Source organism: Leucoraja erinacea, chromosome 16 (assembly GCF_028641065.1).
Source record: "Leucoraja erinacea ecotype New England chromosome 16, Leri_hhj_1, whole genome shotgun sequence".
Lineage (NCBI taxonomy): Eukaryota > Metazoa > Chordata > Chondrichthyes > Rajiformes > Rajidae > Leucoraja > Leucoraja erinaceus.
Genome location: NC_073392.1, coordinates 24,908,508 through 24,921,524, shown reverse-complemented (window position 1 = coordinate 24,921,524; position 13,017 = coordinate 24,908,508). Strand labels below are relative to the sequence as shown.

At 48.3% G+C, this 13,017-nt stretch overlaps 1 long non-coding RNA gene across 1 annotated transcript in view; it reads right to left on the bottom strand.

Moving 5' to 3' along the window:
- LOC129704659 (uncharacterized) overlaps positions 1 to 13,017 on the bottom strand; it is a 104,652-nt gene that overhangs the window by 69,999 nt on the left and 21,636 nt on the right. Inside the window, exon 2 of the long non-coding RNA XR_008724753.1 lies at positions 5,217 to 5,303. This is a non-coding gene — a long non-coding RNA (uncharacterized LOC129704659). The remainder of the gene's footprint in view (positions 1 to 5,216; positions 5,304 to 13,017) is intronic.

The window sequence follows — 13,017 nt, the reverse complement described above, 5'->3', positions numbered from 1 at the left end:
CATCTTCTGACGGCATCACAAAGCTGATCCCATCAGGAGATGGATGTGACTCGCAGCCATTAACATCACCACTGTGCCTGCTCGCAGCAGGCAACACCACACGCAGACAGGAAGAGTTTGTCCTCAACACCTCTGGGTTCATTAATCTGATGTTCTCTCATTGTTGACGGGCTAAGGGAGATGGGCCATTAACTCCGTAATTATCCCTTTACATTGTTTTTTGTTAAAGTATTTTGCTCAGTTGTAATTATTGCTCTGTCAATGAAGAAAAGTCACTCATCACTCGTGAATGCACATCGTACTAATGAACACAACTGACTTACTCTCCGTCACAGAGGCTAATGCAGCTCAAACGCAGAGTAATCGCTGTGTTGGCAGGAGCTGTTCTGCCCCGACTCTGTGTACAGGCTCTTCAACACACACAGAACAGCCCAGCACAGGAACAGGCCCTTCGGCCCACTATGTCCGCGCCCAACATGATGCCAAGATAAACTAATCCCCTCTGCCTGCGTGTGATCCATATCCCTCCATCTCCTGCATATCCATGTGCCTATCTAAAAGTCTCTTAAACATCATTATCGTATCTGTCTCCACCACCACCCCTGGCAGCGTGTTTTAGGCACCCACCGCCCAATGTGTTAAAAACTTGACCCATGCATTTGCTTTAAACTTTGTCCTTCTCATTTTAAAGCAATGCCATTTGTTCTTTGACATTTCCACCCGGAGAGAAAAAGGATCAGATTGTCTACCCTATCTATGCCTCCCATCATTTTATTGCGTCTGTCAGGTCACCTCGGCAATCTCTGGCGTTCCAGAGAAAACAACCAGTCCCACTTCCGGCTCACAGCTCTCCCAATCTCTCCGCACTCTCCTCTCTCTGTGTCTCCACAATTCCCTTTGTGAAATTCCTGTTGAACCCGTTCCCAATGCCCTTCCTGGCACCAAGTCCCAAATGTCAATGAAACAGGAGCAGGAGTAGGCCAGTCGACCCCTCGGGTCTGCCCCACTGATTAGTATTTTCCCCAGGGTAGAGGATCCTAAAACAAGAGGACACAGTCTTTCGGTGAGAGGGGAGAGATTTAAGAAGGACCTCAGCGGCAGCTTTTTGACTCAGAAAGTAGTCAGAATCTGGAACGAGCTGTCAGAGGGAGCTTTGCATACTAATGGATTCACTTGCAAATTTTAAAAGACATTTGGATAGATTTATTGATAGGAAGTGTTTAGAGGGTTATGGGCCAAACACAGGTAAATGGAACTAGCCCAGTGTGGCAGCTTGGTCAACATGCAACACGATTTCAAGCTTTTGTATCTTCTGCCCGATGGGAATAGGGAAAAGAGTGAATGAGCAGGGAGTGACTGGTGCCTGATAATGTTGGTTGCTATGCAGAGGCAGTGTGAGGTATAGATGTAGTGAGGAGTTGATGACGGGGAGTCTGGTCCGTGTGATGGACTTGGATGTTCGCTGGAGCCGTGAGGCAGCGGCCCTACCCGCTGCGCTACTGTTCCGCCCTAGTGGTGAATCTATGGAATTAATTGCAACAGAAGGCTGTGGAGGCCAAGTCAATGGATATCTTGAAGGTAGAAATTGATCGATTCTTGTTTCGTACGGGTGTCAGGGGTTATGGGGGGAAGGTAGGAGAACAGGGTTGGGAGGGAAAGGTTGATCAGCCATGATTGAATGGTGGCGTAGACTTGATGGGCCGAATGGCCTAATTCTGCTCCTACAACTTATGAGCATAAACCTATGCTTGGCGTGGCTTTTAAAGGTGGTGGTGCAGTGATTCGGGTGAGAGACTGCGGTGATGGCTCTTGATGGAACATGTTGATTGTGTTCCCCTCTCTGAGCCAGCTCTCATTCTCTGCCAGGGTTGCTAAGCACTGCAGCACTGCCACTCCCTGCCTGCCGTTCCCTTTCAATCGGCAGATGTTGCAAACCAATGCCTCAGGCACACAGATCACAAAGAGTCACACAGCACGCAAACAGACCCATCGGCCCAGCCCCACTGTCCATGCCCACCAAGATGCCCCATCAAAGCTAGTCCCATTTGCCGTGTTTGGCCCATATCCCTCTAAACCAGTGGTTCCCAAACTTTTTCAGGAGTTTGGCTGCACCACCACCTCCGAAACCCACCCAACCCCGAGCACAAAGGTAGCGCAGTAGCGCAAGTAACTGCAGGTGCTGGTTTACAAAAGAGAGACACAAAATGCTGGAGTAACTCAGTGGGTCAGGAGGCATCTCTGGAGAACATGACCAGGTGACTTTTCGGATCGGGACCTGAAACATCATCTATCCATGTTCTCCAGAGATCCTGCTGCGTGTGGGTTTCCTCCGGGTGCTCCAGTTTCCTCCCACATCCCAAATATATGCGGGTTTGGAGGATAATTGGCCCTCTGTAAATTGCCTCTGGAGTGTAGAGAGTGGCTTCTTCTTCTTGAGTACGACGTGCACTGCCTAAAGTTGTTGGTCAACTTGTTCTATTTGATCTTTTGTCTGTACACGTCGGGTTGATTGCATTAGTCGAAACAGGGTGGACCACGGGAAGTTTGCAATCTCCCACCCACCCCACGAGTGGGATAACATCGAACTAGTGTGATCGGGTGACCGATGGACGGCATGGACTCGGTGGGCAGAAGGGCCTGTTTCCATGCTTTTCTCTAAGTACAGGTACTTAATGGTGTTGGTAGAACAGGCTTGAGGGGATGAGTGGCCTCCTCCTGTTCCGTGGAGTGCAGAAGATGAGGAGACACAAGAGAAAGGAACAGTGTTAAAGTTTCACGTAAAGTTGATGGTGACCAATCGCATCTATTCTATATTGTGTGTTCTATTCTATGTGCGACTCTTTGTGATCTGTGTGCATGGGTCATTGGTTTGCAACTTCTGCCGATTAAAAGGGAAGGGCAGGCAGAGAGTGCCAGTGGTTAGCAACCCTGGAAGAGAATGAGAGCTGGCTCAGAGAGGGAACACATTCAACATGTTCCATCCAGAGCCCTCACCCATATCACGGCACCACCACCTCCAAAACCCACCCTGGGCCGAGCATACGTTTATCAGTTCATATAGAAACATAGAAAATAGGTGCAGGAGTAGGCCATTCGGCCCTTCGAGCCTGCACTGCCATTCAATATGATCATGGCTGATCATCCAACTCAGTATCCCATATCTGCCTTCTCTCCATACCCCCTGATCCCTTTAGCCACAAGGGCCAATGAACTGGCCTCAACTACCTTCTGTGGCAGAGAATTCCACAGATTCACCACTCTGTGTAAGAAATGATTTTCTCATCTCGGTCTTAAAAGACTTCCCTCTTATCCTTAAACTGTGACCCCTTGTTCTGGACTTCCCAAACATCGGGAATAATCTTTCTGCATCTAGCCTGTCCAACCCCTTAAGAATTTTGTAAGTTTCTATAAGATCCCCCCTCAATCTTCTAAATTCTAGCGTGTACAAGCCGAATATATCCAGTCTTTCTTCATATGAAAGTCCTGACATCCCAGGAATCAGTTTGGTGAACCTTCTCTGTACTCCCTCTATGGCAATATGCCTTCTTTCCCACACTATCTACTTGTTTTCGACTTTCTGGGTGTCGTGGACTTGGACCATCAGGACCCTGTGTAAAGGGTCATGCTATTAATTGAATATCTTCCCCTTACATTTCACCTCTCAAAGTGCAACACTTCACACTTGCTCGGATTGAAGTCCATCTGCCATTTTCCGCCCACGTGAATAACATTCTTCGGTTTGTATTACGGACTCGTCACCTGGTATTACTAATAATTTATGGTATTATTGATCATTCTATGTTTATTTGTGTAGTTGGGTTTAATATGCCTGTAAACCTACAGCTGGTAGGAATCTCATTGTCCTCTTCCTGGTACATATGACAATGAAACATTCCTGGCTTTCTTAACTTAAGCAGAAGGGCCTGTTTCCATGCTTTTCTCTAAGTACAGGTACTTAATGGTGTTGGTAGAACAGGCTTGAGGGGATGGAGAATCAAGGGTTGGAGAATCAAAAACCAGAGGAAATAGGTTTAACTTGCGAGGGGAAAGATTTAGTAGGCGTTTGAGAGGGGCAACTTTTTCACACACGGTATGGAGAAGGGTTTCGGCCCGAAACGTTGCCTATTTCCTTCGCTCCATAGATGCTGCTGCACCCGCTGAGTTTCTCCAGCTTTTTTGTGTAACCTTCGATCCTCCAGCATCTGCAGTTCCTTCTTAAACACAAGGTTTGGTCGGACGTGGGCAAAGGTAGGCAAATGGGTGTAGCCTAGTTGGGGTTTCATGGACATCATGGGCTAGTTGGGCCGAAGGGCCTGCTTGTGTATTGCATGGCTATATCTTGATGAATGTCGACTCGACTTTTTTGGTATTGCATGTGACATCAGCGGCCTATGAATAAAAATTACAAACTGGAAAAGCCATGAAAGAATCATGTTATAAATAAACAATAACAAAGTCAGGGGAAAACTATTTAATGAATTTTGCCCCAAGCTAACGTACAGCAGGAAATAAGCAACATTGCCCCCTACTTCGGAGTCCGAGCAATGCAGAGCTCATTGGAGATAAAGTCAAGAGTGCTTAATTGTCATATGTACTGGAAACAGAAGTGAAATTATTTTGTTGCAACTTAATAGGCTCGTAAACACAATGACACACCGATAAATATATAATAATTAATAATACAATAAATTAATAACAGTAATAATAGGTAATCATAATAGTGCAAAACTTAAGTCCGTAGTACAACCAAAGATACAATCCACACAAGATCACAGTCGCTGAGGTTAGTGTTGTGCAGTGTTCAAGAGCCTGATGGTTGCTGGGAAGAAGCTGTTCTTGAACCTGAAGGTCATGGTTTTCAGGCTCCTGTACCTTCTTCCCATTGGTGGCAGTGAGATGAGAGCGTGGCCAGGGTGGTGTGGGTCTGTGCCTTTTTGTGGCAGCGCCTCCTGTAGATCCCTTTGATGGTGGGGGGGTCAGTGCTTGTGATGGACCGGGCAGTGTCCACCACTCTCTGTAGACTCCTTCATTCCTGGGCGTTCAAGTTACTGAACCAGGCCGTGAATCAACAAGTCAGTAAAGTGGATCGAACACAGAAACAACATCAAAGTCTGACAGGAAATGTTACAGGAAGTGAAAGACAGGCAGTGGTTAAACTGCAAAAGACAAGATAGTAACATATATAAAAACATAAAATGGGATTTCTTGTCACTTACCATCAATAGTAAAACTCCTGCTGTGGCAACATCTCCTCGTTTACGTGGTCTGCACTCTGCCTGGTCCTTCATTCATCTCTGGAAAACCTAGATAACAGGGACGGACACCTGCATCAGACTCCCATTTATTGACTGTAGCTCTGCCATCTTAACATCAGTTTAGTTTAGTTCAGTTCACAACATGGAAACAGATCCTGGGTCCCATCGAGGCCACGCCTACCTGTTCACACTAGTTCGATATTATCCCACTTTCTCATCCAATCCCTACACACTAGGGGCAATTTACAGAGGGCCAATTAATCTACAAACCCGCACATCTTTGGAATGTGGGAGCACCCGGAGAAACCCCACGCGGTCACAGGGAGAACATGCAAACTCCACACGCACAGACAGCACCCGATGTCAGGATTGAACTCTGGTCGCTCTTGAACTCTCTCTCGCTCTTGGTTGGTGGGGGCGCTGCGAAACGGCTGCCCTGCCAGCAGCATGTTTGTCATTTCTACTTTTTTTGTTTTTTTTAGTGTGTCCAAACGTGTGTTTTAATGTCTCTCGGTGTGTCTAGTGTGGGGGGTGGGGAGGGGAGGTAAGGGGGGAACCGCTTTCGGTCATCTCCTCCACGGAGAGGAGCTTCAGCAGCGGGCGTAGCGTGGACTTTTCATCGTGGAGCGGGCGAGCCCTCGCCGAGGGCCACCAGAAGGGAGTGCTCCGATCGCTGGCCCGCGGCAAGCTGAAACCGCAGTTTGTGGAGCTTCCAGCTGGCGCGGGTTCCGGAGCCTGGGATCCCTCGTTGGGGACCCTGGAGGAGAAGAGCTCCGACCGCAGGCCCGCAGCCTACATCATCTTCAAGCCGCGGTCTGCGGTGCTTCTAACCACGGCACGGCGGGGACTTTAGATCTTCGACCGCCGGCCTGCGGCCTACACCATCTTGAAGCCATGGTCTCCGGTAGGGAAGCACCGATTCAGGACTTACCTTGCCTCGCCTGTACATCTGGCCGCCCACAGAGGCGACTGCGGAGGTTTGTGGTCCTGACCACGGGAGAAAATGGAGGAGGACTGACTGAACTTTGTGCCTTCCACCACAGTGATGAATGCTGTGGTGGATGTTTGTGTTAAATTTTTAATATGTATTGTGTGCTCTTTTTTATTGTACCGCTGCTGGCAAGTTCATTTCACTGCACTTCATTGTGTATGTGACGAATAAATCTGACTATTGACTATTGGTCTCTGGTGCTATGAGGCAGTGGCTCTACCTGCAGCGTCACTGTGCCGCCCTGTTGTAGCTGAACCAGGTTCTAGACTCCTGGAGCTAGGAGTCAGAACCTCTCCCACCCCCACCCGCCACTGGATCTTTGACCACCTGACCTACAGACCACGATCAGTGAGGATAGTCCACAATACTCTCTACACAAGGATACGTTTTCTGCCCCAAACTATACTCCCTATATCCTCATGACTGTGTGGAAAGCGGTGCATATACGAGACTTTTAGAAAGCACACAGGGAATGGAGGGATATTGATCTATTTCCCTGTGTTCTACCATTCCATCTAAACCTTCTGATGAGCTGAGTTTCCTCTGTTCCTTGCTTTGTTTCCACACTGGCCACCTGCATCAAAGACTTGTCCCACCCCGGTCATTCCTTCTTCTCCCCGCTCGCGTTCGGCAGAAGGTACAGAAGCTTGAAAATGTGCACCACCAGACTCAGGAACAGGTTCTTAACAGCCTCTGTTATCAAGCTTCTGAATGGTCTTTCCATAAACTAGGGTGCTGTCCGATTCACCTCAACCCCATTGCGGACATTGGATATTGTCTCCGGAACTGATGCGCTGCAATGCTGAGAACTATATTCTGCACTCTGTATCTTCCCCTTTGCTCTCTACCTATTGTACTTGAATTTGACTTGATTGTATTTATGTATAGTTATATCTGATCTGGTTGTAAAACAAAGCTTTTCACTGTACCTCGGTACACGTGACAATAATAAACCTAAACCTTTCCTCTGGCAGCTTGTTCCATATACCCATGGTCTATGTGTGAAGATAGGGTAGACAGAACATTAAATCTTACCCCTCTCATCATAAGCCTGTGCCCTCCAGCTTTAGATATCGCTCCCCTGAGCAAAAGGCTGTGACCTTCCATCTTATCTATGCCTTTCATGATTTTCGAAACCTCTGCTGTTGTTTACTTTCATAGTTGTTGCGTTGAATGTGCCAGCAAGTAAGAATTTCATTGTTCCAGTTTATATCCGGTGCATATGAGAAATAAAATCTCTTGACTGGACTCTATATAAGATCACCATTCAGTCTCCTTCATTCCAGGAAAACCAGTCCCATCCCATCCAGTCCTTCTAACTCAGGCCCTCCAGTCCCAGTAATATCCTTCTGCCTAATCACATGCTTAATAACAATGACAGTCAAGGAGGGATGTAGCACTGCAAACAGGCCCTTCGGCCCAATGGGTCCACGCTAACTGGATGTTTCTACTTGTGGGAGAGTCTAGGACCAGAGTGCACTGCCTCGGAATGAAAGGACCTCCCTTTAGAATGGAGATGAGGAGGAATTTATTTAGCCAGAGAGTGGTGAATCTGTGGAATTCATTGCCACAAACGGTCATGGAGGCCGTCTTTAGTTTGGTTTAGAGATACAGTGCAGAAACAGGCTCTTCGGCCTACCTAGTCCCTGCCGAGCAGCGATCACCCCGTACACTAGCACTATCCTACACACTAGGGACAATTTACAATTTTACTGAAGCCAATTACCCTACAAACCTGTACGTCTTTGGAGTGTGGAAAGAAACCAGAGCACCCGGAGAAAACCCACACAGTCGCAGGGAGAACGAACAAACTCTGTACAGGCGGCACCTGTGGTCAGAATCGAACCCGGGTCTTTGGTTAGTTGCCAGCTGTAAGGTAGCAACTCTACTGCTGCGCCACTGTGCCACCGTGCCTTCATTTGGGTGTTTTTAAAGTTGTGATTGATAGGTTTATGATTAGTACGGGCGTCAAATTTTACGAGAAGGCAGGAGAATGGAGTTGAGGGGGAAAAATAGATCAGCCATGATTGAATGGCAGAGCAGACTCGATGGGCCGAATGTCCTGATTCTGCCCCTATGTCTTTATAGTGTTATGGGCTGGTGACCTCCCGGTCGAGACTCCCAGCATGGTGTTACCTCTCTGCCAGTGCTGTGCTGGCTGCTGGCTGCTGGCTGGTGGTGCTGAGTCCGATGTCGAGGTGAGTCGGTACGTGCAGCAAACAAAACCCACTCATCGGGAGAATGTTTTGTGGCATCTTTCACATTGACAACCCCCCCCTCACAAAAATATGGCCAAACAGACAAGAACTTTTAACCCAACACGATTGTAAGAGTGAAGGCAGATCATTCTTCAAATCCTTCAAGGCAGTGGAGGCCAATTCACTGGATGTTTTCAAGAGATAGTTAGATATAGCTCTTCGGGTTAACAAAATCAAGGAATATGGGGAGAAAGCAGGAACGCGGTACTGATTCGGAATGGCGGTGCTGGCTTGAAGGGCCGAATGGCCTACTCCTGCACCTCTTTTCTGTGTTTCTATGTTTCATGATTTAGGGAGTCACAGAGTTGTACAGCATGGAAACAGGCTCTTCAATCTTCCTTATCCATGTCGGCCAAGTTGACATAGTGGGCAAGTCCCATTTGCATGCATTTGGCCCATATCCCTCTAAACCCTTCCTATCCATATATCTTACTATCGTATCTGCCTCCACCACCACCCCGGCAGCACGTTGCAGGCACCCGCACATCTTGGAGAAACAAGGACGTGCAGATGCTTGTTTCTCCTAATGTTATGAATCTCCGTTGTGAATGTTATGAATCTCCAGAGAAAACAACTCAAGTCTGTCCAACTTCTGGCTTCACATTTCATCTCTCCTCTTCTCTCCTTGTCTAACACCCTTTTTGTCCCCTTTTATCTCCTTTTCACCTCCAGCCTCTGTCACTTACTCCACCCATCTGCCAATCACCCCCTCACCTGTATCCACCTATCACTCGCCAGGCTTTGTCTCGCCTCCGCCTCTCTTTCCCAGCTTTCTAGCTCCTACTCCATCAGTCTGAAGAAGGGTCCCGACCCGAAACATTGTCTGTCCGTTCCCTCCGCAGATGCTGCCTGACCCGCTGAGTTCCTCCATCACTTTGTGCTTGACGCTGGCACGGGCATGTTGGGCCGAATGACCTGTTTCGGTGCTGTGCGAGTCTTTGAGCCTAAGTAAAGATTCTGGAGTAGACCCACTGTGACCTCGTAATTCCCACAGTTCCAACATTAGTCTATTAATACCTCTGACTAATTGAACGTTTCCATTCACTCTGTTTACAATGATTCCTATCTTTATGCCATTGACATATTCCTCCGTCCAGTCATTTGAGTTGCTTCTAAACAACAAATAACCGAGGTCCCGCGCTGGGTCCCTGGGGTGGTGCCAGTCTCGGCTCTCAACATGCCACTACCTGCACATTATCTCGCCTCACTGACATCCGCTGCCTCTTGCCCAGACCAGTCATTTTCCTTCAAATACCCTGCCTTCAGAGTCAGCCAAAAGCCTCTAATGAGGCTCTTAATCAAAAGCCAGCATTAGACAAAGAAAGCCGTTCTTTTCTCGTGACACAGCCAGGAATTAAAAGCAATCGGCCAAACAGATAGAACACGGAACAGGCCCTTCGGCCCGCAATGTCCGTGCCAAACATAATGCCAAGATAAACCAATCTCCTCTGCCTGCAGGCGATCAATATCCCTTCATTCCCTGTACATCCACGTGCCGATCTAAAACTCTCTTAAACAGCACTGTCATATCTGCCTCCACCACCACCTCTGGCAGCAAGTTCCAGGTACCCACCACCCTCTGTGTAAAAAACTTGCTCCACACATCTCCTTTAAACCTTGCTCCTCTCACCTTAAAGTTATGTCCTCTAGTATTTGGCATTTCCACCCTCGGAGAAAGTGGAGGAAGATAGTTCTATCTCTTTAGTTTGAGGGATTTTTCACTCCCTCAACCGAGAGGCCATTAGGAGGTCGAACAATGGACTGATGAGGGTTCCTGGTGAAGGAGAGAGTGGGGTGAGGGGAGTGAGGGGGGGTATGTAAGAGGGGGCAGGAGTGACGCTGGGAATCACGGTGGGTGGAGGGAGATGTGAAATAGCGTTGAGGAACATGCAGGAGCTGAGTGGGGAGGGGGGCAGGTTCAGAGGCTGTGGGGCCTCACTCTGCTCCTGGCCGTTTGATGAATTCACGACTTTAATTTCAGTCCAGCTGCCAGGATTGCCTAACTGTGAGTATATAATCACAGGAATCGAACCGCAGCGGTTGGACAAAGGAGCCGTTTGTGTGGTGAGAGCATCAGACTTATGGTGACCAGGGTGGGGCTCCCGTCTGGCAGCCTGTCTCGGAACTGCCGGCTCCAAGCCTCCCACACCCACGCAGGGCCAAAGGCACTGACGCAGGGGTCATTCCAGACCCCAAGTCCACGGCATCCGGTCACCCTCCCCGAAATAACACTCAGTGGTGGGATTGTGTGTGGAATTAGTGTGTGCACTTCCAGAGCTGCAGGGGTCACCATGTGTGGACGCCAGTGTGTGCACCACCAATGCTACAGGAGGTGCTCTATGTGTATGTCAGGCGTACACCTCCAGTGGTACATAGAGTGCTGTGTGTATGTCAGGTGTACACCTCGAGATACAGGGAGTGCTGTGTGTATGTCAGGCGTACACCTCCAGAGATACAGGGGGCATAATGTGTGGATGTCAGGCATACAACTCCAGTGGTACAGGGGGTGCTTTGTGAGGATGTCAGGCTGACTCCTCTGGCGCTACGGGGGGCACTATCTGTGGATGTCAGATGGACAGTCCCATGCGGGCCTATTGCAGGCAATGACCCCATCAGTTCTACACAGGAAGATCCCAGAAACAACAGAGACCTGGGACGTCTCTTGCAATTTACAAGGAGATTCACAAGATCGCGTCATCAAATCTCCCGTCATCCCAGAGCACTAACCAAAGTCTCTATAATCTTTGGCACTAACTGCCATGAAACAAGACAAAACAACATCATCAACTCGCTAAATTTTATTAAACTTTGCTCCCAATATTCCCTTTACCCAAGGACGCAAAGGGAATGGAATAGGTTACCACCCAACACACGTGCTGCTCCCGATGTTAAGTCATTTAAAAAGGGGTTAGAGCAACTAGATCTCAACTTGGTCAAAAAGGCCCACTTCAAAATGTAATCAGTACTCTACTCCCATCGACCTGTGGGAGATAACCACTTATGGGGTGTATGTACAGTAATCAACCAGAACCAGAACGAGTGGATACACAAAAATGCTGGAGAAACTCAGCGGGTGCAGCAGCATCTATGGAGCGAAGGAAATAGGCAACGTTTCCTCTTTCCTTCGCTCCATAGATGCTGCTGCACCCGCTGAGTTTCTCCAGCATTTTTGTGTACCTTCGATTTTCCAGCATCTGCAGTTCCTTCTTAAACACCAGAACTAGTGGCGTTGGCTGGTGATGAGCATTCCCCAGGTCACAGGATGGACTGGTTCCTGGGCCTTTACACCCACTCAGAGAGAAACCATGCCTCAGCTCAACACCTCAGTGGGAGGGTAGGGGCTGAGGGAAGTGGGAGGGGAACATAAAAGCTGCCGTGGTGACCTGCTGTGGGTGATGTGCCAAGCCCAGCCCAGACCAGCTGCACCAAGTGACCTGCTCCCACTCTAATCTTCCATTGTTAGGTTCTGCAGACTGCTTGAAATGACTGAACAATTGGAACTGCTGGTGTAAACCAGCACTGAATGTAAATCCCCATAAAAAATAAATCCCTGAGATTAATGCTGCAGCACTGTAGGCCTTGTTAAGCAGTCAGTATAATTCTGTCATGTGTCATGCTCCTGCCCCATTCTCTGCTCCTCGATGTTACATAGATGGGAAGTCACCTCAACCACCTAGAACAGAGGAGACGACAGAGAGTGGTGGACACTGCCCGGTCCGTCACGGGTCCTGACCTCCCCACCATCGAAGGGATCTACAGGAGATGCTGCCACAAAATGGCAGCCGGCATCATCAAAGACCCACACCACCCTGGCCACGCTCTCATCTCTCTGCCACCATCGGGAAGAAGGTACAGGAGCCTGAAAAGCGTGAACTCCAGGTTCAAGAACAGCTTCTTCCCAGCAACCATCAGGCTCTTGAACACTGCACAACACTAACCTCAGCAACTGTGATCTACTGTGGACTGTGTCTTGGCTGCACTACGGATTTCGATTTTGCAATATCATGGTTACCTAGTATTTTACGGTTATTAATTTACTGTGCTATTTATTATATATTTATCTGTGTGTTATCGAGTTTACAGATCTGTTAAGCCACACTAAGTAAGACTTTCATTTTCTGTTGCTGGTACAGATGACAACTAAACACTCTGATCATGACCAGTGGACACCCTTCCGTATTAAGAGCTTGCGGCCTTTGACCATGGGTGATTAAGTGTTGGTCGTGACACTTGTTAAACACTGCCAGTGACTCTGCGTCCACACCTCAATGGATGAAGAATATCTTCCCAGAGCCTCACAAAATGACTACCCCCTTCCCCTAAATCTATGTCCTCTAGTTTTATGTACCTCTGATATGGGAGGTCAACCCTATCTATACTCATCTTAATGTTGTACTGTTCAATCCTGGCCCCTCTTTACCAAAGATCATAGAGCGGAGCTCTTTACCGCCTGTTCCAGGGATATCAGTCCTGTCCTCCCTACTCTCTCGTCGTAACTGAGCCATTCGATCCC